At 48.3% G+C, this 23,737-nt stretch overlaps 1 protein-coding gene across 1 annotated transcript in view; it reads right to left on the bottom strand.

Annotated features, from left to right (window-relative positions):
* Nucleotides 1-23,737, bottom strand: part of PTPRJ (protein tyrosine phosphatase receptor type J) — a 153,097-nt gene that overhangs the window by 73,828 nt on the left and 55,532 nt on the right. The window lies entirely within an intron of this gene.

The raw sequence follows: 23,737 nt of genomic DNA, 5'->3' as shown, positions 1-23,737 counted from the left end.
TTTAGATTCGTGCAAGTCTCTTTAATGTCTGGCTGCACAAGAGAAGCTGGATTCCCATGTGTGTTTCTGCAATCCTTGTATTACAATACGGTTTGAGGGGGCTGAAGTGGGTGCAGAAATCCTGGCCTCATCCACAAACACGTAGTCGGGAAAAAGCGTTTTCACGGTCTTTTCTGTACTTGTGGATGTTTTTCTTTGATACTACACAAAAACTCGACAAGTAGTAGGCAGTTTCTTAAAAGTCAGCTGCAAAGTGGAATCTGAAACCATGTCAGTGATTTTTTAAATTTATATTTAAATGTTATTTTACTTTTTTTTTTTTTTTTTTTTTTTTTTAGTGGAGGTACCGGGGGTCAAACCCAGGACCTCGTGCATGCTAAACACACAGTCTACCACTGAGCTGTACCGTCCCTCCATCGGTGATCTTTCATATTCTGTTACGTGAAAACCCATTGCTCTTTGCACCCACTACACTTTGCATAGCTATTTTTAGCCCACATGGCCTTGCGCCATCCTGTGTTGGTTACTTGGAAAATACTGATTCACCGAGATTTGCACTTAGGAGAGATTTGCACTCTCAAGTGAAAGGGCGACAGTTTCATATTATTATGGAAACAGTTTTGACCACGCAGATCTGCTGAAAGGGTCCCAAGAACGCCCAGCTGTCCCAGGACCACTCTTCGAAAACCAATGGTAAGACGTTCACACCCAGTGAATGTAAGTGTCCATTCGTTCATTCACTCCACAGCTGTTTACTGGACACCCACTACATCTGATCCAGGTGCTGGGAATTCTGCAGTGAACAAAACAAAGCCCTGCCCAGTGCAGCTCACAGCCTCACGGAGAAGGCAGACCATACATAAGGAAACAAGTAAACGCACACAACAACGTCAGGAGGTGGGAAGTGCTGATGGGAAAAGGAAGCACTGAACCAGACGTTTGCACGGGGGCATGCGGTCTCCCTGGGAAGCCTAATTCAGCCAGCCTGGGATTTGCTAATTTAAGGGTTTCACAACAAAATATGGGATTTTTTTTTTTTAATACCAAAATACTTGTGGACACAGGCGGGGGCGGGAGTCAGGGGGACGACCTACCCTAGAAGAACTGAAAGCTCACCACTGAGGCTGGATTCCTTTCCAACTGCTCCAGGAGGGGCAAACCTCAGAAGTCGCCTCACTGGGAGGCTTCAGCCCCTCCAGCAGGCTGTCCACACCCTCCCCGCTGCCACACTTCATCGCTCGGGCAGCCTCTTGCACGTAGAGCACATTCATTGTTGTGCACGAGCCTCACATGACTCCTTGAGAGGTGGGTATCATTCAGTTCTTCTACAGATGAGGATACTGAATCTGGGAGAGGTTAATAAGGAACACGCCTATTACGTAACGAACTCAGAACTTGAACCCAAGTCCCCAGGCTCCTCTGTCCCGTTTGTTCTACCCTACAGATTGTTACCATTTCCTTAACCTCTGATCATCCTTCACGGATGGGTTGGCATTACTGGCCACATGTTCCCTAAAAGGGTTAACTCCAAAAGTCAAGCTTCCTGAGCCTTCGTCAGTTGCATCAGACCAACAACAGAACCCTGTGCTCAATCTTGGCCCTTTCAGGAGAGGAAACAAGCTTTATTACTCTGCCCCTTCACCCCACCCATTTTACAGATGGAAAAGCCAGCCCGGAACCCAGAAGCCACTCCCCAAATCTCACAATGAGTCAGAGGTGTGACCCGGGCCAAAGCCAGTTCTCTTGTCTTCCTGCAAAGCCCTGGCCACAGCCCGGCCCAATTCTCTCTTTTTAACATCCCAGGAGGCCCCGTTGAACAAGAGCCACACATTTGTGGCAGCCAATCCACACATAACCCAGCCAGGGAAGTGACTATTTCAAGAGAAAAGGGGCATATATAGCCATGGCCCTCGGCGGCCACCCAGAGTACAGCCAGCCCTGCGACGTCCGCCAACCCCAAACCCCACATCGAGCTTCCTCCCCTCCCAGTCCGCCTGGCCAGCGCAGTTCCCACCAAGGTTTAAAAAAGAAGTAACAGTTCCCTTCTGCCTGACTGGCCGGCACATTCCACTGACTCAGACTGTTCTGGGCACCACGGAGAAGACACTGTTCATCTTCCCCGGGCTGAGAACTGGCCCACATCCGGACCTGTCACTAGCAGGAGGGGGCACTTGGCGTCTCAGCAGAAGCAAATGAATGGAGTGCTATTTTTAACCTTGGGTTCCCGTCTTTCCTCCAGAAGGCGCAGCACCTGTGCCAGAGCTGCTCCACATGTGGCCTGCAGACCACCCGCAGATACACCTGGCGCTTCAGGAAAACTCAGATGCTGGGATCTCCCCTCGCCCACTGCAAACCTAGGAGTAGTCACCAGGGGTGGAACTCAGGAGTCTGAATCTTTAACAGGGTCCTCAAGTGACTCTTTTGCAAAATAAAGTTTGAGAACCATGGACAATCTGGGTCCGTATTAATTCACTCACTAAGCATTTGCCAAGTGCCCGTGAAGTAGGAATACAAAAATAAATGCATGTGCTCTTAGCCTGGGAGTCCAAGGGAGTCACAAAAGAGCACAAATTTTTGCTGAAGACAGAGCATAAAGTACCAAAGGAATACAGAGGTGGGAGAAATCAATTCTGCTGGGGGTGGAGGGCAGGAGGGTCACAGGCAGCTTCACAAAAAAGGGAATCCTGGAGCTGAGGTCAAGAGAGTGGGGACGAGGATGCTCTGGAACCATCAGTCTTCACCCTGACTGGCCTTTAGCATTCCCTTTGGCTTGACCAAAACCAAGATGGTGTCCCACCTATCCTCACCTAACCCAGCATCCTCCTGACTTCTCGAAGGCACATGGTACGCTTCTGATGAATGAACAGAAATAGAGGACAGATTGAACACTATGGAAACAGGAGCTAGGAAGCCGCTCAGAAGTTTTCTGTGCACCTGTTGATGAAGAACACAGCCTCTAGAGTGAGACTAGGGTCTGATGAGCATTTCCAGTTATTGGGTCATAGGCAGTTTGCCTTTCTAAGCCTCACTCTCCTCATCTGTAAAATGGGGACAGTAACTACTTCCCATCGTGACAGGGAAGAGGAAGTCAGCATATGAAGGATCCGGCTCATAGCCTGGCACATGGTACAAGTTCAAAAAACGTTAAGAGTTGTTTGGTAATAATAATAAGAAAAGGCCTGTGATTAAACCCAAGTACCATCACTAACCAGCGGTGGTAACCAGATCCTTCCTGGGCCTCAGGTGTCCCACCTGCAAAACGAGAGGCTTAGACCAGACCCTCTCTAACAGCTCTTCGAGGAATAGGATCCATTTTTCTACCAGTGCTAAGAGACTGTAAGTCCTCACGGTCTGCCCTGGACTGCTGGGCATGCTCACGCTGACTCGCAGCTTCAGAGACGCCCGGCCGGCACTCCTAAGGCTGGGTGGAAGTCATGCCTTTTCCCTGATGAGGGCCATGCCTCAGGGTATTTGCTTTCCTCTCCAGCCTCCCTTTTCACCCGGGCTTCTCCTTTGTATCTTTTCCTACTCAAAGAGCTCTGGAGGTGACACTCCCCGCAGCAGGTAGGCACAGGACAGAGGGGAAGCTGACCTCCCAGCCTTCCTCACTCGGGGCTACAGGGAGTCATCGGCTTCCTATCTCATCCCCAGAGGCAGGGAAAACATGTGTCAACACCAGCCAGAGACAAGAGCTCTGACTGCCGAGGTCACATACAAACACACCCTGGAGAAGCAGCAGCTGGGGAGCAAAGCAGCCTCCCGAGGGCTGCTCCCCTTCCACTGCTCCTCCTGCCCTCTCTGGAGAACCGGTGCCCCCCAGAACCCTCCATCAGTCAAGTGTGGGCCTCTCAGCTTCACTCCTTTCTTGTCCTGCCCCATCAGCAGCTGACAAGCTACCCAGCAAGCTGTCCTCGGTCTGGGTGTGAGGAACCCCGCATTGGGCTCGGAGCCCCGCGGGTGGTGTGGAGTTTCTCTAAGACTAACCCAGGTCCCCCATCACACAGCACAGTCCTTTTACTTTTCCACGCTCCCTGCCCTAGCAATGCCCACATTTAGGGTGCTGCCACCAAGACACAGAGTCACACAGAAGCAGGCAACAGCAACTACTTAGAAATAACACTCCTACATAGCATCTTCCTCTAAAACGTCCCTTGGTCCTGTCCATCCCTCCCTTTCCAGCCTCTCGCATCTTGGTTGATCGACTCCAGGGCTCAGCAAGCTCATTCTGTGCAGGGCTGGAGAGTAAATACTTTAGCCCTTGCGGGCCACACGGTCACGGTTGCAGCTACTCAAGGCTGACCTGCTTGTATGGAAGCAGCCACAGAAAATATGCAGACAAATAAGCCTGGTTGTGTTCCAACAAGACTGCACTTACGACACTGACATCTCAACTTCATGCAACTCCCACCTGTCATGGCGTATCTTCTTAGCCCTCTGGCCATGCATAAACAGGTGGCAGGCCTGGTCTACACCCTGTCACTTCATCCACCGGAGACCTCGCCAACGTTCTCCTACCTGGCCTTCCCAGCACATTTTACGGATGCCCCTTAAATCCATCCTGCTCACTCCTACCCAGGCAGATCTTCTGACAAATTCCACCTTAGTCATCTCATTCCCCTTCTACAAATGGCCCAACATCTTGGCTGGCATATGAGGACTATCCTCAAGGCTCCAAAACACCTTTCACCCTTGTCTCCTAATCAGACTGAACTGCCTAAGTCCCTCCTCTTCAATTTTTCAAATAAACTGTCTCATCTGTCTAGATTTGACTCAGACCGCGTCCTTAAAACCTTCCCTGATCACCTAACCTCAGTTGAGTCTCAATTCCTACAGCAGCTGTTTATGCCACTCACTTAGCCCCCAAAGGGCTTAAAATTAGCAGGGATAAGAGTGTAAATAGATAATTACCAAAGAACAAAGTGAACATTCTAATTGGTGTTCGCAGAGTCATCCTGGAGAAGAAAGCAACCAGCTGAGGGAAAATTGGAGGAAGGCTCTATAAAAGACTTAACCCTCAAACCAGGTCTTGAAGGGTGAGCCAGCCAGTAAGACGTAAGGGTTTGGGAGCACGGAAGGAAGCATTCCAGGCTGGGAAGATTAGTGCAAAGGCCTGGGTGGGGCAGGGGGTGTAAGGGCAGGTGGCAAATGTCTGATCACGAGGAGCTTCTTGGCTCAGGAACATGCCCGCTAAGGCTGCTAGGTGAGGCTCGGCATGTTGCTGACGCACAGTAGGCCTTCAGTAAGTATACCTGGGGACTACCGTAGACACTGGGAGGGTTCCAGTTCTCATTCCTGGAAGAGTCAGTCACTCCAAGCCTCAGAAAGTCAACAATCGAGAGCATCAAAGGGTTGATGACGGGAGAACCCTGGTCTCTAATCTCCCGCTCCCTGGCTCAGCCCACACCCACAGCTCAAAGGAGAACTGAGTGTGAGGTCTCATGAGGCCCAAGCCCCGTTCTCTGCTATGTAACCTGCAAACCCACTTGGCCATTTTGGAAAATGTTGCACATAAGACTATATTTCCATCCTCAGCTCTTGCAACTAGGACAAAACAGCAGAAGTCTTTTTTTTTTTTTTTCTTTTAAGAAAAAGATTTGTTCTTTTTCACCAATTGTAAACTTGCTTTCATTTTATTTAAGATAGTGTAACTTTTTTTGGAATTACACTGGCTTATATTTGATTTTTTTTTTAAAGAAGCAGATGTTTCTGTAACCCTCCCCCCTTCCCCTTTAAAAGGATTATAAAAATAGAAGTCCCAAAAAACTCTTAAATGCAACCAAAACAAGGTCTTCCATTGATGCCAACTCCTATAAGCTTCAGTGGCGAGCAATTCTCGGCCCAGGGGGCTTTGAAGTCAACTCTTTGAAGTGAGCTTGGTGCTTTCTCCATTAAAGAAGTAAAAATGGAAGCTAAAAGATAGAGGAAGGCAGAAATACAAGGATGAAAAGGGGGAAGAAGGCCCTTTTGAACACAAGCGCTCTCCAATTTTATCCCTTAACTGGAATAACTCCAGATCAACTTGACTGTATGGAAACTGGCAACAAAAAGCCCTATTTATGTAAAAGCACTGTGTGCTAGGCACTCCTGGGGAAACAAAGACAAGACATTCTTCTTTCATAAGATTATAATTTATAAAAACAAAATAAGACAAAAACAAAACTCTAACACAATAGCAAATGTAAAAGCCATTAGGATAACAGAAGAGATGACACCAATGCTTGGGGAGAAGCTAAGAGGGGAAGTCAGTTACACTGTGTGGTGGAAATTAGGTATTCTATGGCTCTGAGAACATGAATTGATCATTCCTCAGATAAACACACAGGCGGTAATGTGAACACAGGTCAAGCTGCCATGTTCTCCCCAGAGTAGTCTCAGCAAAAGGAAAAGTATGCCCGGCTGGGTGGGAAAGACCATCAGAGGTTTCATGAACAAGGGGCCTTCGAGATGGACAGCAGATGACGGGGACTTTCGGAGACAGAGGGGGAAAGGGAGAACATTCCACGCAGAAGGCCCCACACCTGACACTTAGGAAACAATGAGCAGGCTGGCTGACCTAGAACTTGGCCTGCGTCTAGGGGAGTGAGGCTGGGTCAGGGCTCACGGGAGAGGGCGTGGGGCACCAAGGTGAAATGTGACAGCAGCCACCAAGGGCTGCAGAGCAGGTAAGGGACACGGTCAGACCTCAAAATACTCTCTTCGAGTTCTCTGGAAAAGCTGTAAGGGGCTAGAGCACAGGTGCAGGTTGAAAACAGAAACCACAGAATCTTAAGAGATTCACTGTCTCAAAGATTCTGTTTTCCTCAAGCAAATGCCGCATCTGGCACGTTCTCGCTAACTCCTGTTTGCAAAGAAAACCCCTGTCTGACAGCAGTCACTGTTGCCCTGGCTCTGCCTTTACTGTGCCTGCTTCACGTGTCAAACCTGCATAAAATGCACAGAAGGCGAGATTCTCCCCTGCAGAGAGCACTGAGTCCTAACCCTCGTTCAGCAAAATTGCATATTTTCATCAATTATTCCAGTAAGTGCCTTACTATTCACAAAAATACCTTAAAACTATGCCAGATTGCACCTGAGAGAACATCAAACAAGCCACTCAAAATTTGAAGCCCTGACCCAAGGACTAAGGTTCAAAGTCTCCACAACAGTCGCGTTAACACTAGACTTTAGTTTCGCCCAAACCGCCCAGTGAGTTACAAGGAGAAAGGGTCCAATGACCCCACTCGATAAAGAAGGAAACTGAGGCTCAGAAAGGTGCCCTGCCCAAGTTCACAGGACAGGTGGGAAGAGACTGTACCACGACCAAAATAATGCTCATTAATATAATGCATTCTTGCCTAGAATCTAAACACTGAATATTAATTTGGGTCCCATGCTAGACAGTTACAATTCAGGCATGCTATACGTGATTCTTATTTAGTAAAAGGCTCTAAATATACCGACACATGAATTCATCCAATGTTCCAACACACAAATACTAAATGCCTCTGAAAGAATTACTACCGCGAAAATAAACTGGGAACACAGAACACTGAACGTGTCTTAAATACAATACCCTCCAGACGTACAAAGTGAAGGGGTCAATTAAAAATGCAAGGAAAAAAATTTGGACGCTTTCAGCTACACTGGCTTCTTTTCTATCTCACGTACATAGCGTTTTTTAAAATAATAACTTCAACCATCACCCAGAAAAAAGGAGAAGAGAGAAACTGAACTCGAAAGTGAAAAGATGTTAAACATCCTTTTTTTTTTTTTTAATTTGAAAGGAAAAGCTGATCAAGTGAATTGGGAAGGGGTCCTTTCACTTTGAGACCAGAAGTCTTACATGTGTAAATTTTTTAGGTTACAGTGAACTCGTTCATATTCAAGAAAAGCACCAGTGAATATGACCCATGAGCAGCAAAGAAGTGACTTGACAGCAGCAACAAGAATTTGCGTAAACACTGTGCTCAGCCCTTTATGTTCTCTCCCCATTTTACAGGTGAGAAAGCTGAGGTCAGTGGATCCTAAGAAAAACATCAAGCAGTGGGGCAATGGGCGGGAGGTCAGATTGCCCTGGAGCAGCTGCTAAAGGTCACCATCGTAGAAGCAGCATTTCCAGAGATGCCAGGAGGTGATCTGATCTCATGTGGGATGCTCACGTTTTAGAAGAAACGCAATTGGGAAGGAATGGCTGGGGCAGGAATGCACAAGGCACACGGAGAATGGTTCAGAGGGCAGGGGACCCTTAACCAGGAGAAGAAAACACCAACGGGAATGAGAAAAATGTATGCAGGCTCCCTGTGTGTGGCTCCAGGGGAACCAAACAGAACTAGGGGGCAAAAGGTGCAGGCAAGGAGGCTACCCCATTGTAAGAACGTTATTTTTTTCTTTTCTTTCTTTTTTTCTTTCTTTTTTTTTTTTTTTTTTTTTTTTTTGGAGTTATATTACAGGTTTATCAAAGTCAAGGATTCATACCACTCACGTTTTCAAGAAATATTTCCCCCAGCACAATGTCAGTTCTGGCAACTTGATGGAGAGCAAGCAACTTTGGCTTGTTTGTTTGACTCTTTTAAGTGTTTTGTACAAAAAGTGTATTTTTTTTCCTGTATTTTTAAAACACAGGGTATAGGGGAAGGATGCAAACAAATAACAAAAAAAAGATGCTTTTATAACATGATGTCCCTGTTTAGAAAAGAAAAAAAAAAATCACTCAATAGTATTTAGAAGTCCAAAGATGAAATAATTTCATTTTCTTCTCTGATGGCTAAAAAAGGCCTCTGCCTATTGATTCCATCCTCCTGTGCCCAGGGGAGCCATGTTACCCCTCAGCGGCCCAGGTTCACAATTACAGAAAGATCAGGTCAGGTTTCTGGGCACACGGCCTTAACAGAAAGGTGGAACCACATTAACCACGGAACAGTGTCTACAGGCAAATGCACCACTGAAATTACTCGTTTAAGTACCGCCCCCATCATTTTTGCCATAGTCACAAACCACCCACATTTTTATCTGTTTAATTTTTTTTTCTTTAAACTGATCTATAGATTTTTTACGGAAATAAATTTAGCTTCACCCCATGCAATACTATTCAAGAAAGCATGAGGTTCATTGTTCTCTGGGTTCTTTCTTAATACATATTAAAAAATAGATGGCTATTAAAATAAATACTCAATCTGTGCAGCACCTAAAATCATCTCACATACCAGTAGTTGAAGGACCACCACATTTAGAACCATGGATCAAAAAAAGTCAAGCAAAACAGAAGATCATTGGCTTCTGAATTAGATAACTTTAGGTTTAAAACTCCTGACTGTCTCCGTATTTCCTCACCTGAGTGTGGGTATGACATGCTATCTCCATTACGGTGGTTGCTGGGATTGTTGAAAAAATACACCCAGTATGAAGCCCAGTGCCAAGGGCACAGCAGTCTGATACTTCTCACCACTTCTACTGGTATTTCCCACCGTGTTTTGCAGAAGAGCTCCACAGACGTCTAGTCATTGGTGTGCTGGCCTATTGTATCTGTGCAGAACCCTGCAGATGGTTCCCTGCCCTGGAAGGAGCTGAACTAGATGGTCTCTCACCCTTTTCTCTCATGTGTCTGCAGTTCCAGGGAACCAATAACTATGCAAGCCCGGGAAAACCAAGTCCCTCTTCCTCTCAGAAACCAGGAAACAAGATACCTGCATGGCAGTCAGGACAGTCATGTGACCTTCAGGGCAGCCGTCACGTAACACCCAACCATCCAAGTTCCCTCTGCAGTTGAAAATGTCAGTCACTTTCGATTGAAAAATATAAAAATAGTCTGCTCCTCTGAACAATCACAATGGACGATATTTGCTGTTATCGCCAGGAGATAAACACTGAAGTATACATTAAGAAATGTTCCACAGAGGATAATACATAGAACAAAAACTCTTAAGCAATGACATATTCATATTTAAAAGCAGATCACCAACAGCAGCAAAAACAAAAGCCCATGATGACATCCCATCACTTAAGAATTTTACTTGGATGAATTATAAACAGGAAGGTCCTACTATACAACACAGGGAACTATAGTCAATATCTTGTAATAACCTATAATGAAAAAGAACATTTTATATATATATATATATATATCTCACTGAATGACTATGCTGTACACCAGAAACTAACACAACATTGTAAATCAACTATGCTTCAATAAAAATATAAATAAATAAAAAGAATATTACTTGGATGAATTAAACTATATCTGCTGAAAGGGAGGGGAGAATAGAAAGAAAAATAATTTAAATGGCACCAGCTAATCCATCAACACTCTGTTGGGAGACCCAAATCTGCTGTTGGGAAATCCTCAGTGAGTCCCAGGTCCCCACGGGCTATTCCCTCACCATCCATGTAATGATCTAACACTTAAGGATACAGATTTTCCACTCCACGTAGACCCTAAATATAATATTTTATCTGATACTCAAGCACAGATGGCACCTTTTCAACCACGGAGGAATAACTAGCTAAGGGAGGCTTACTAAGAGACGGCCTGTGTTCCTCAGTGCAATACATACACACCGCTTTGGGCACTGTATTTTGGGATGGCTCAAGGAATGGTTTCCATTCGTGATTTTAACTAAACATCATCTCTGCCACGGCACTGACTTACAATCAAGAACCCGTGCTCCAACTGGGATGCGATTCCATTCGGCATCACTAACGATGATCTGAAAAGTACTGTACGGGCAGCTCGCATTGTCCCACCATCAGCAGGCAATGTGCGAGTCCGTATGAACAAATTAACCATGACCTACTTTTTAATCACAACCATTTAGAATTATTCTTAGCTTGTGTCATCTCCTTTGCACCCACTATAGGGACCTCAAGACTGGATTCAAGGATCACTTCCTCTCCAAAGCCGTCCCGGAATTCCCCGGGGGGCAGATTTGGAACATAAGAACTAAAGGAGAGGAGCAGCTACCAGGCCACGCCAGTCGGTGTGCAAAGGCAGCGTCCGTGCCTTTTCTCGTTTCATCTTCGCGGGGGGCCTCTGAGGGGAGAACTTTCATAGTCTTCGTTTCACATACGAGCAAAGCGAGGACTAGGGAGGAAGGGACCCAGCCGCTGGGTAAGGGGAGCAGCAGGACCAGCCTCAGGGTCGGGCTCCCCGGACCCCCCCCACCCCACCCTCGCCCCAACCACACAGTTCTCAAGGTCACTAAAGGGCCAGCTCCCTGCTGCCAAGTCCACGTCATTTCACCTACCTATTCCCAGCAACATGAACACTTCTTGACTTGTATTCAGTGACGAATGAATGTTTAACTCAGTGTTCTCACTGCCTAGAGCAGGCCAGTAATCAATCAATTGAGCCATTGCTCCCGTGTCTCTCACAACTGTGGGAGAGTAAAGAAAGGAATATGAAAACGAACGTGTGTATGTATATGCATGACTGGGACGTTATGCTGACACCAGAAATTGACACATTGTAACTGATTATACATCAATTTTTAAAAAAAGAAAGGAAGGAAGGAAAAAGAAACGAGGAAGTCTGTACAGACCAAAGCAAACTGAGCTTCTCAAACTGAGCACCCTGGGTTTGGTAACGTCACACCCTGGTCATCACTGCATCTCCTGAGGATGCCCAGCCATCCTACCAGCAGCCTGGACCTACCGTGCTGGATAACTGTTTCCCAGGCTGGTGGAGGTATGGCCCTTCTACACTCTCAGCAGACACCAAGCACCTCAGGGTCCCAGGGGCTGCAGAGGTGTCAATGCACCCGCTTCTCCTCCTCCCTGGTTTCCTCCACCTCCACCCTGGAGCTGCTCCATAAGCTTCTCCTATCCCTTCTCACATCCTGCTTGCCTGCTGTGGGGTAGGGAGCCAGAAGAACGACACTGACTCGACCAGTCTTTCAAACCTGAATCAAATACTCCACTCTGAGAAAAACATGAATGCCTATTTTCACTGCTGTTCAAATTTCTTCTTCCTGTGGCTGGCCTCTTGGTGCAGAGCTGTGGTTTGGATAATGTGCTGTTGCCTGACCAGTCAACTCCAGAAAAGGAGAGAGGCTTCCTAGGATCAGGTTCCCTTCCCTTTCAAGTTTCCAGATGAATTCACGGCCGGAGGGCCTGTCCCTGCCGTCTGACACACGTTCCTTCCCGGACAATAGGATGTGGAGAGTGAAAGTAAACCCTATACGTGTGTCCTACAGGGGGGCCTCCCAGCAGGGGTTTTCTAAGCCCGAGTCTTGCATTGAGGAAGTCCTCTGCACCATTGGCAAAGGCATTGCTTTCCTTTCCTTCCCCCCATTGTTTGTAGAAAGGTATCTCCTCCAGGCTGGCGAGGATGCTTCCAGGGTTCCAGGCCAGAGGCTCTGTAATTGCCCTGGGCGGGGGGCTGGTTTTATCACAGGAAAGGACTCTCCTGGACTCCTCTGCAGGAGGCCTCCTAATCCTTTCTCTCTGGAAGAGAGGAAGAAGGGAGAGGGAAATAACAGAATCATGCTACTTCCTTATTTTCTATATCCCCACCGCAGGTTTCAGATTTTCTAAACCGAAACTGTAGATTTGCATTTTTCTGTCTTTGCCTGAAGCCTATTCCCTTTTTAATTGTGATCCTGGAAGGTGCCCACAACTATGTCAAACACCATCTGTCAACAATACAAGCCAGAGGATTAGCATAAAACCAGACCCTGACCAGCGCCCCCGGAGGCAGGTTACAGTGGAGAGGGGCTTAGGGTTCTGGTCAAGACTTCTTCTTTTTTTGGTCATTGTTGGTTTACAATGTTGTATTAGTTTCAGGTGCACAGCAAAGTGATTCAATTATACATACGCATATATATTCCTTTCCAGATTCTTTTCCATGATAGGTTATTACAAAACATTGAATATAGATCCCTGTGCTCTACAATAGGTCCTTGCTGTTTATCTGGAGTCTAGACTTCCTGGGCATTGCCGTGTGCCCTGGAGTAGAGTCAGCCCCAGAGCTGACATCCCACCACCTGCAGGACGCTAGTGGGAGCCCGTTAGTGTATTATACGTGTTATGATACTTCCTGTATAAAATACATAAGGACACCAAATGGATAGTCTGTAAGGACATCCCGTTAGCAGTCTGGTCTCTCCCAAGAGCACTGAGAGTGGGTTGGTGGGGGGAGGGAAGTTCTATCTGCTTTTATGCATCGTGTAAGTTTTTCCTGCAGCGTTACTTTTGAATCTTTTAAGAAAAGGTGTTTTTTGAGAAAGAAGAATGATAAGTCCTAATCCTGCTGGCTACTACAAAAGGCCAGTGTGGTGCAGGGGTTAAACACCAGGATTCTGGAGCTCACCTGCCTGGGTTATAATCCCAGCTCTCTATTTGGAGAGTCTCCTCTAACCTCTCTCTGGCTTAGTTCTCCCCGCTGTACAACAGGGCTGCTGGCAGCGCAATGGGCGGCATGAGGATGAGTTAGCAGGTACAAAGTCCTCAGATCAGAGCCAGGCACTGTGGCAGTGTCTGCCATTCTTACTGTCTATTCTTGAGATAAGGCATGAAAGTCCTTTGTAATCTGCAACGTGCTACACACTACAAACAGAGCACGGCACACAGAAAGACACTGACTTTACAAAGTTTAGAATTGAACAGAGGACACGCAATTTACAAACAGGAAAAAGAAAAAGACTTGCAAATGTTTCCAGAACTTATACATGCAAATCTGGGTATTGGGGAAAAGCTGACGGGCACCACAGGCAGAAAGAATGAAGACAAGAAGAGTGCAGAACAGGGTAGGGGGTCCTGGGAGGGACACCTCCTCCCAGGAGGGACACATGTTGAGGGGGCCTGGAAGACTGGGCAGGGCTAAGCGCCCCCCAAGGCTGGGGAGAACCCTTCCCCTGGCTCCTCTTTTAGACTGGCTGACCAGTGGGGTTGATTCTCCTCCACCCCTTGCTTATTAGGAAAACATTCTGAGGATTCTGGAGTAGCAGGGAGGGTTTGGGCAGCCTCGCCTGACCTGGCAATGCCTGGGGAGTGGACCCTGCAGCCCCGACTGCTGCTGGGCTGCTGCCCAGGCTCCGCCCCGCCACTCAGCCCCCATGGCACCTGCCCCCTCAAAGTGCCAGCACTTCCCACTTTCTGAACTGAGCCCTGAAGGGAAGAGAACTCCAGTTCCCCAGGGGAGGGGCTGTGATGGCACCAGGGCTCAGGAGACTTCACCACCTCCCCCCAAAAACTTACACATGAAGGAGAGAGAGAACTCTCTTGACTCGCAGTCCTTAAAAACAAAACGGGGGTGGAGGGGTAGGCAGAAGAGCCCAGGTACTCTGAAAGACCCTGTCCCCCGGATCAGCGAAGAAGAGAAGAAACAGAAGCTGGAGCAGCACCTAGAAGGCTTTGGAAAATGGTTTTTAAGTCACCTCTGAAACTGAAAGTGAACCCCAGGCACCCACTTCAGAGCCGGCCTTTCAAGGAGCAGAAAATCAACTCTAAGGCAGCAAAAAAAAAAAAAAAAAAAAAGTAACTAAGAATCAAAACTAAAGCCAAACATGAGCCCTTTTAAAAAAAAAAAAAACATACATAAACTGAGAATTTTCTACAACAAATGTCAGATCTTAGCTTGGGAGAAAAACAGAAGCCTTTGGGTAAAATAAACAGAAGGGGGAATGCATTCCCTTCGCATAAACCAAGGGGAACCTCCTTCCTGCAGATCAAGTTCTGACCTTCATGTGAACTCGAAATAACTAGCTCATGATTTCGCAAAGCGAGAGGAATGGCAGGCATTTTGAATGATGCTAAAAAATCTTAGTTCTTCTCTGGCTTTTTGTTAGGCAGCCAAGTGTATCAGTCAGAGCAAAAGTAGCTAAAAAATGTGCACTTCCCTCTGTCGGGAAAGACTGGCCAGGCAATCACAGAAAGCCACCCTCTGGCAGCCTGTCCACGACGCTGGCCTCTATGTGAAAACTGAATCTTCATGAGAACTGAGCAAAGAGGGCCCATTCCTCTCATCACTCATTCAGCAAGTATGTACTGAGCACCTATACTGTGAGCCAGTTGCTATTCTGGAGCAGTGGACAAAATGGACAAAAACCTCCCTCCTTGGGGGGCTAACTTCTCCAAAGGTGGATTTTTAAATAAAGAAATCCGTTCTCTACTTCTCACAACAGAAATGACACCTAAGACATTTCCCCTCGCCCTCATTCCGGCCCGTACACCCACTCGTACCTGGCTCCTGTTTCTGCACGGCTAGTAAGCAGCCAGGAGTTCATGCCCACCTGCTGCCCCTGCATCCATCCAGGTGTGGGCACTGACAAGCTGCCCAGGAACGCATCTCAGCCCAGGCTGCTAAGGGGTAGCTTTACCTGGGGATGTGCTGGTTGGGAAAGCTGGCAAGGAGGAGATGAAATGGGAAAATATACGAGAAAGAGCTTCAGAAACAGAGCTGTCCAACAGCCAAGTGGTCTTACTGTTCAGTACTTGACCGTCTTCCTCAGTGCTGCTCCGGCACCCTGACTGTCCCTCACGGGCTATTTCTGTCTCCCTATTGCTGAGCTTCGTACAGAGCAGATCAGCAGTTGTTGGATTCACTGCCAGTGCTGTTGATGACGATGATAAGCAGTAACAACGGGGCGTGAGTCCACGCCAGGCACTATTCTAAAGAACCTATGAGTTGGCACCAATGCTAACCCCATTTTACAGATGAAAAGACCGAGACAAAGAAAGGTCAAGGACTATGCCCAAAGTCACACAACATGGAGTGTTTCCCTCAATTCTGTAAAGCATCGGCCCTTGGTAACAAGTAAGGGGTCTATTTTTCTCAAGTAACAAGCGCTCCAGAAGCAGGTAGCCCAGGACACTCACAGGTGCTCAAGGCTCCATCCTGCTTGCGTTCTTCAGGGCAGGACTTGCACCGCGTGCGAGGCAGCAGATCGGAGAGGGGCAGATGTGAGTTCTGGTGCCAGGGTCCCACCTCTACCACCTACTCCATCTGAGGCCCTGGCGGGGGGCGTCCATTATTCTTTCCTCAGCCTCAGCTTCCTCATCTCTCTGGTGGAGATTACATTACGTATCCTAAACCAGTTAATAAAAGGGGCTCAGAAAGTGCTTGACACACAGACTCACTGCCTTAGTATTTACTGTTAGTAGCAGCAGTAGCATCACTACCACACCTCCGAGCACAGCATCCAAACTCCAGTCAGGAGGGCACCGTGGCGGGGCGGGTATAGGTCAGTGGTAGAGCGCGTGCTTAGCATGCACAAGGTCCTGGGTTCAAACCCCCCAGTACCTCCATTTAAAAAAAAATTAGTAAATAAACCTAATTACCCCATTCAGGGCTCTCCCAGGAGCCCAACCCAGTGACCCAACACACAGCCGTTTCCCAGGACGTGGCCCCCGACACGCGAGCGAGACTGGGAAAAGCAGCTTCTACCAGGTAGGAAATGGGATGACTGGAAATTGAGTAGGAGTCCACCAGCGCCCACCACGAGGGCGGAGCCAGGATGGACCCCAGGCGGCCCGCGGCCCGCAGCCCACGCCCCACCGAGGAGGGCTCCCGGGGCGAGTCTGAGCAGTAAGCAGCCTCCTGCCTCCGAGGCTCCCAGAGGAGCCACTCGTCAGGTGGAACTCAAAAGCTCCTTGGCCACACGTTGTTCTGGAGAAGTGGGGATGAGGAGGCAGGGCTGGGAGAAACCTTCCTGCCTGTTAAGGGGCTGGAGGGGTCCCAGCTGCTCAAGGAACTCAGAACCCAGTGAATCTCCACAGTAGCAGTTTTCCTAACAAATTTGTTGAGGCGGTGGTTCTAATAAAAACATTCAAAAGCTTAAGAGCTTCTTCCAGACCGACTAAAATTAACAGGAGCTCCTAAAACAATCTGGCACTACCTCCCTGGCTTCCGACTTCTTCAATCCTCCTTTCCAAGGCTGTGGGTGGGGAAAGCCAATATTTGTTCTTGGAACATACTGGTTTATTTTGTTGTTTGTGTGGCAACATGAGTTTGGATCCTTTTAAAAAAAAATTGCTTCTCTGAGTTATGAAAAAGCAGCTTACAGGAGCTCGGCCTTTGTTTACAGCGTGCCATACACACTTTCATGGAAAAGAAAGTTTCATGAAGCCTGATTCCTGGTTATAAACAGGGCTTCTCAAACATGTTTTTCAAAAGATAAAGTTGCAATCAAATGTCATTTTGTTACTCCATCTCTTGAATTCTCAGCAACTCTAGGGCTTGGTCATTTTTAACTTTTCTCATAGCAAAAATCTACTTCCTAGACCTTGAGAAACAAAACAGACATATCTCTCCTTTTGAAAGCCTGATGTATTACAGTTAATTCAAAAAGCAAGCTGCTGGGGGGTGGGAGATTATTCCACTTACCCAGGTCGCCCTCACTGTACAAGACACCCCTTCCCCAGACAAGACTTCCCAGAACCCCTTGACCACAGAGCACCCCACTAACCACGTGCAAAGCTCCTCTACAGCCTCCATCAAAACTGGGCTTGATGGTTCTTGCTGTGATTCAGGTTTGTGTTTGTGGACACGGGAGGGGCCGTGGCTAAGAGCACAGACTCGTGGGGCTGACGCCAGATGTGTCACCTGGGGTCAGTTACTTATCCTTTTCCTGTCTCAGTTTCCTCACCTGTAAAACGGAGGTTACAACAGTAGCTGCCTTATTGAGTGGCGGCGAGGGAGCACGGAAGAGCATCCAATCACGGAGCCCGTCAATGGAGGAAGGGATGGGGGCAGTGTGTGCCCCCTCCGGCTCTATCCCCAAGCGCACGTGGCACCATCTCCAGCATCTGTTACAGAGTCACATTCTGGACTGACTTTGTCCCAGGCACTGCGCGGGAGGCTAGAGGTGCATCCCACAACATCACAGATCAGATCCTCCTGGAGACTAAATTCTGATTCTGAGAGGGTGCCACAGGCTACTGGAGGTGGTAAGTGCGATGGATCAAATGCAGAGCAGGGCGAGGGGAGGTCAGGGGTCCTGGGGGAGCTGCTGTGAATGGTGCTGTCAAAACAGGCCTCTCTGGAAGCTGCAGGACGCGGGTGAACCCTGGGAGTACTTGGGGAGAGGCAGTTCTGAGCAGAAAGAGCCACCAGTACGAAGCCCTGGGGTAGGCGTGAGGGCCGCTGTGCAGAGGGGTGGAGGGAGAATAGGGGAAGGGCCAGGGAGCCGGGACGGGACAGCGGTCAGGTGCACAGCCCCTTCCTCTGGGTCAAACAGGGAATCCCTGCAGGTTCAGAGCAAAGGAAGGTCACGATCCAACTTCGGTTTTTTAAAGGGATCCTTCTGGCTGCCTCACTGACAACAGACTGAAAAGAGAACAAGGTGGAAGTGGGGAGACCAGTGGGGGGGCCCCGTGGTAACCCAGGTGAGGGACAGTGGGGCCTGGGATTCTGGATCTGCCTTGAGGGTCAGGGGACAGACGCAGGGTGTGAGGGAGTGGAGTCAAGGATGACTCCAAGGCTTGGGGTGTGAACTGTGCTGGGGAAAGTGGGCAGAACCAGGAGCACGTGTGGGTTTGGGCTACTGGGCTTTCTGTGGAGGGAGAAGGGAAACACTCCTCTAAATAGTCATTGCAGCCAGGGTGCTTATTCCCTACTTCGGGGCACCAAAAGAGTCTCCTTCAAAACTCCTGGCTTCCGTCTGCCTCTCCCCCGAGGTCTCCGGAGTCCAGAGGTGATTTATCTCGCCCAGGTGGTCCGCTCCTCCACCTGGGAGCCGCCACTCCAACCAAGAGGAGGCCTCCGGGTGCTCAAGGCTGCCCATGACTGAGTGGGCACGCTGCTCTAATACCAGGTTCCTATCAGGAAGCTCATGCTGCCCCACAACTAAGCCACATCCTCCAATCAAGCCGTTATCAGTAAGAAAGGTGATATTTTGATTTTTACTTTTTTTACTCTCAGCCTCTCTCTTAAGTGCTTCAGAGATCTGAAAAACAAATATGCTGCATAAACCCAAAAAATAAGACCTCGGGGCATTTAAAACAACAACTAACTTTGTCCCGAGTTTTGCAGCTCATTGGAACCTCATAATGACCCCCTCCCCTCGTCAGTTAACAAGCAAATGATTCCTCTGCCCCTATTATTAATTAAACACTCACCATCAGCACCAGGCTAAGCCAAGAAGGGTGGGGGAGGCGAGGGAGGTCTGAATCAGGCATATCTTCTTATAGGTGAGAAGGCTACTCCGAGCGGTAAGTACTTCGCAAAAGGCCACACCATCGGATGACAAACAGGCCAGCCGCCAAGGTCCTTCAGTGGGTAAGTCTGTGCTCTTTTCATATTTATGAGCTGGGTGACTTTGGGCGAGTTACTTAACCTCTCTATGCCTGAGTTTTATCATCTATAAAACAGAGATGATGACAACACCTGCCTCACTGGGTTATTGTGAGGATTAAATGAGTTAATTGATGCAAAATATTTGGAAGAATAACTGACACACAGCAAGCGCTCAGTAACTGCCATCATCACCATTATTATTATTATTATTATTATTATTATTATTATTATTATTATTATTATTATTATTATTTACTATCCTACTAAGCTGCCCAATAATTAGGATAATAACTATCATTACTCTGTGCCAAGAATTGTACACTAAGTGCTTTACATGCAGCAACTCACTGAAACCTTACAACAATCTCTGAGTTTTGTCCCATTTATACACTCGAGAAACTAAAATTCAGAGAGCTCACATAACCACTAAGGGTCAAAGCTGAACTCAGGTCTTTACAAGTTAGGTGCCAGAAACATATTTGCTGCATAAAATAAAAAGCAACAAGTGTGCTTCTAACTTCTATACAAATGTTTAAAATACATGCAGAATCAAGGGCGCCTCCCTCATACACAAAGCTCCTTGGGAGAAGCCTTAGCTCCAAAGTACAAAAGGGAAAATGGTCCACAATTCTTGTTAACTTCATCCAGTGTGATGCTAATCACCCCAGACCACATCCTAGATCCACTGCAACCTAAAAACCCACTTCCTCCCCAGAACACATCCCAGGGAGCAAAAGGCAACATCCAGCCCCAGCTTCTCCGAGAACACCTTGTATATTGACCTATGTATGCCAGCAAATTACCGAGCTGGAACAACATTCTCCCAACGCCTGGAAAGGGATCAGAGTGACTTGGCTTGAAATGCATCGTGTCTTCGATGCTGCTTATAATTCCCAGCACCAGGCAAGCCGAGCCAAGCAAGCTAGCAGCATCCTGCTGGATCCTGAGATCGGCATCAGAGACCAAGAGAAGTTGGCCCCAGCGGCCTTTCCTGAACCTGACTTCAAGGGCCTACCTCCATCAGCTGACCCTGAGGCCTACAGGTGGAATGGGACCCTCGGGTCCCCAGGACTGCCCGTGGAGCAACAGAAGGGACATCTGACAGCCAGCCCTGGAAACTAACCCGCCTTGAAGTATGGAGCCTAGGGGCCCAACCAAGGACGGGGATGGGGTGATACTGTCCTTCACATGTTGGTCATGAGACTAGCCCTCAAGCTTCCCAAGGCGCGAATTCATCAGCAACATTCTAGAGAGGATGTGACTGTCACACTGGTGGGAGGAGGAGGCGAAGGGAACAGAGGCTAAGAAAAAAAGCAAGGCGTGGACTACGAGTTAACCCCAGAGACCTGGCGGGAGATTTAGGGCCCCTCAGACTCCATGAATCACTGTATCAAAAGCTCCGTGCTGGCAGGCAACCCGCCAGGCAGAAGTGCGGTCCACTGGGACCAGAAGAATTCACGGTCCATAAATGACACATCCTGACCACTCTGGATGGGTGTCTGCCGCATACCCTCCACGTGCCAGGCACCATGCTAGAAAAGAGTATTTCCCATAAAAATAGAAGGTCCTGCTCTTCTCAGGGGAAGAAAAGCAAAAGATCTGGCATGACAACCAGGGCTGTGGCTGAGTAGCGGTGGCCTCCTGGGGGGCTTGACTCCTCAGACTCAATACCAGTGCCCCCAGTCCATGGCCCTCGTTATTGCAGGCTGGTGGCCCCCGTGTTGCTAGAGGAAGCAAGCACTGCATCAAGCAAGGTGTCGTGAGATGGCACAACTGCAGGGCCTTCCCCAGCTCCTACGATTCTGCCGAGCCCTTACTTCCTTGTCCATGACTTTTGGTATCACTTCCTTGTTACTGGGGGATGCATGAAGGGCATTCCATTGACGACGGTAATGTGGAGCCAGCCCCCTTGGGCAAGCATGCTTGATGCTGCCCCAGGCCCTTCTCTGAGCCCTGGATCCATCTGTCCCACCCTTTAAGGTCTCAGCTCCCCCTGAAAGTATCAGGATGCAGACACATGAGATCCCCAGCCTCCCCTGGCCTCGGAGGCTCCTCCACCCCACAAAGGGCATGAGCCTTTGCCAAGCAGGGTGAAGGTGCCCGGGGGCCTTGCCGCCACAACACTGGCACTGACAAAGGGGCTGGACCGGTGAGCACCTCGGTTCCAGGCCGAAGCCAGGAGGGAGTAGGCCATCCATGGGCTCCAGAGGATGGCCCGCATCTCCTGAAGTCCTGACAGGCTAAAGAGAAAGACAAGTGCCCGCCCCAAGGGAACCATATTCCCAAGTTTCAGGAACCTGAAGGTGGTCCCCCTCTGCTCCCAGTGCACACTCACAGTTGGATCACAACTCCATTACACTGCAGACTGAGAATAAACACCAAGCCTGGCACCCCTGGAGATGCGCTACCTTGTGTCTTTCTAAACTCAGCCCTACACTGACGGGATCCAGGGGGCGAACCTACAGGCAACTCTAGACACTAGAGAGAGAGCACAGGACAAGACAAACCCTGCCCTCAGGAAGCACAGGCCCTTGGCCTTCAGACCTGGCGAAGCACCATCTTCACCCCGTCACTGTGATCAAGGCGCTAACGTTTGCCGTGCTCACTCCGTCTCAGCTGACGTGTTGTTACACGTTTCACTCTCATTATCACATCTGGGTGTGCACATTATCTGCCTGTTTAACAGATGAGAAAACAGAGGCTTGGCGAAGTTAAAGCAACTTGCTCAAAGTCACAGAAGGAACTAGAATGCAAACCCAGGAAGTCTGACTCCTGAACTCATGCTAGAAATGCCAGTCAAGCATCAGTTCCTGATTTTCAGATGAGGAAGCTGACCTCAGAAAGTGTATGTAATTCGTCCAAGACGATAAAACTAGGAAAACCAGGAAGAGGGCTGACTTCCAAGCCCACTTTCTTCTACCCCTTCCCGGCAGCCCCCCGAGAAGCCTGTGTTTTCTTGGTCGTTTCCCCTTACAGCAGGAATTCTCGACGTCCACACTGCTGGCTCTGGGGCCAGACAGTGCACCCCTGCGGGGAGCCATCCTGTGCATGTGGGGTTTCTACCAGCATGCCTGGACTTTACCCTTTAGATGCCAAAGCAACTTTAGAATCCTCTGCCCCCCACTCATGACATCAGAGGGTCTCCTGATGTGGCCAGATGTCCCCTGGAGGCAAAATCGCCCCCGGTTGTGACCTGCACAGAATACCAGGGACACACAGCCCACGACCCAAGAGCCCTGGGTACGAGCCTGGCGTTAGATCCCAGCCCTGCCCCCGGGCGGGGGCCTCGGTCTCCTCCTTTGTGACACAGGCAGTCCCTCACGGGGCTGAAGTGGAGGGTAAATGAAACTGGTTATGCAAAGCAGCTGGCTCGGTGGCTGGCTCACTGCCCTGGGTGACCAACTGCTCTTAGTGGTTGTCAGCAAAATGAGTCTGGTCATCCAGTGCAGACCCAACTCACAGGGCCCTGAAAAACCTCTCTGAAAACCAGGAGCAGGTTTTTCCACATTTACAGAGAAACACAACCATCACAAACACCATTTTCCGGGGGAGGGTATAGCTCAGTGGTAGAGCACATGCTTAGCATGCATGAGGTCCTGGGTTCAATCCCTAGTACCTCCTCTAAAAATAAATAAACCTAATTACACTCCCCCCACCATAAATAAATAAAAATTAACACAAAACAAAACAAAAAAACACCTGGCAAAAAAAAAAAAAAACCACCCTTTTCCTTATGCCATGGTTGGGGGGGTGACCACATGACCAAGTGACTTCCCCTAAACCAAGAGCAAGAAAGAAAGACAGAAAACCTCAGCAGCTTGGCCTGGAGGTCAAATGTAAGAATCTTCCAGCTCGAGCCTGGATCCCAGTGGCCCATCATACAGCCTTCACACCGTGAGTCAGTTTGCACAAACTTGCACACAAGCACACACATACACACACACGCACAAACTAATGTCCCAAACATCAGAGCAGCACCTTAGGATAATGAAATACATAAACTAAATGCTTGGCGGGGAGGGTATAGCTCAATGATAGAGCACGTGCTCAGCAAGCATGAGGTCCTGGGTTCAATCCCCAGAACCTGCATTAATAAACAAACAAACAAACCAACAAACCTAATTACCTCCACTGCTCCCCCCCAAAAATAGGGGAAGGCAAATAGCTCAGTGGTAGAGCACATGCTTAGCTGCAGGCACGTGGTCCTGGGTTCAATCCCCACTTATCTCCATTAAAAAATAATAATAAATAAATGCTCAGTAATAGAAGAGTTACATAAAATATATTACAAAAGACACTGGGATATGATGCAGTTTACCAAATGATGCTTTAAAAGAACAATTATCAACATGAGAAAGTGTTCATGAGAAGACACAAAGTGAGGCAGATGAGACATAAACAATATGCAATATGACATGTTTTATAACTTACGTATCCTGGGGGATAAAGTCATAAGGAAACGGTAAAATGTTAACAATGTTGATCTCAAGGTAGCAGATTAAGGGATTTCTATTTCTTCTTTATTTGTTC

Source organism: Camelus ferus, chromosome 10 (genome assembly GCF_009834535.1).
Source record: "Camelus ferus isolate YT-003-E chromosome 10, BCGSAC_Cfer_1.0, whole genome shotgun sequence".
Taxonomy (NCBI): Eukaryota; Metazoa; Chordata; class Mammalia; order Artiodactyla; family Camelidae; genus Camelus; species Camelus ferus.
The sequence above is the reverse complement of the archived record's forward strand: the minus strand, read 5'-3'. Positions and strand labels throughout refer to the sequence as shown.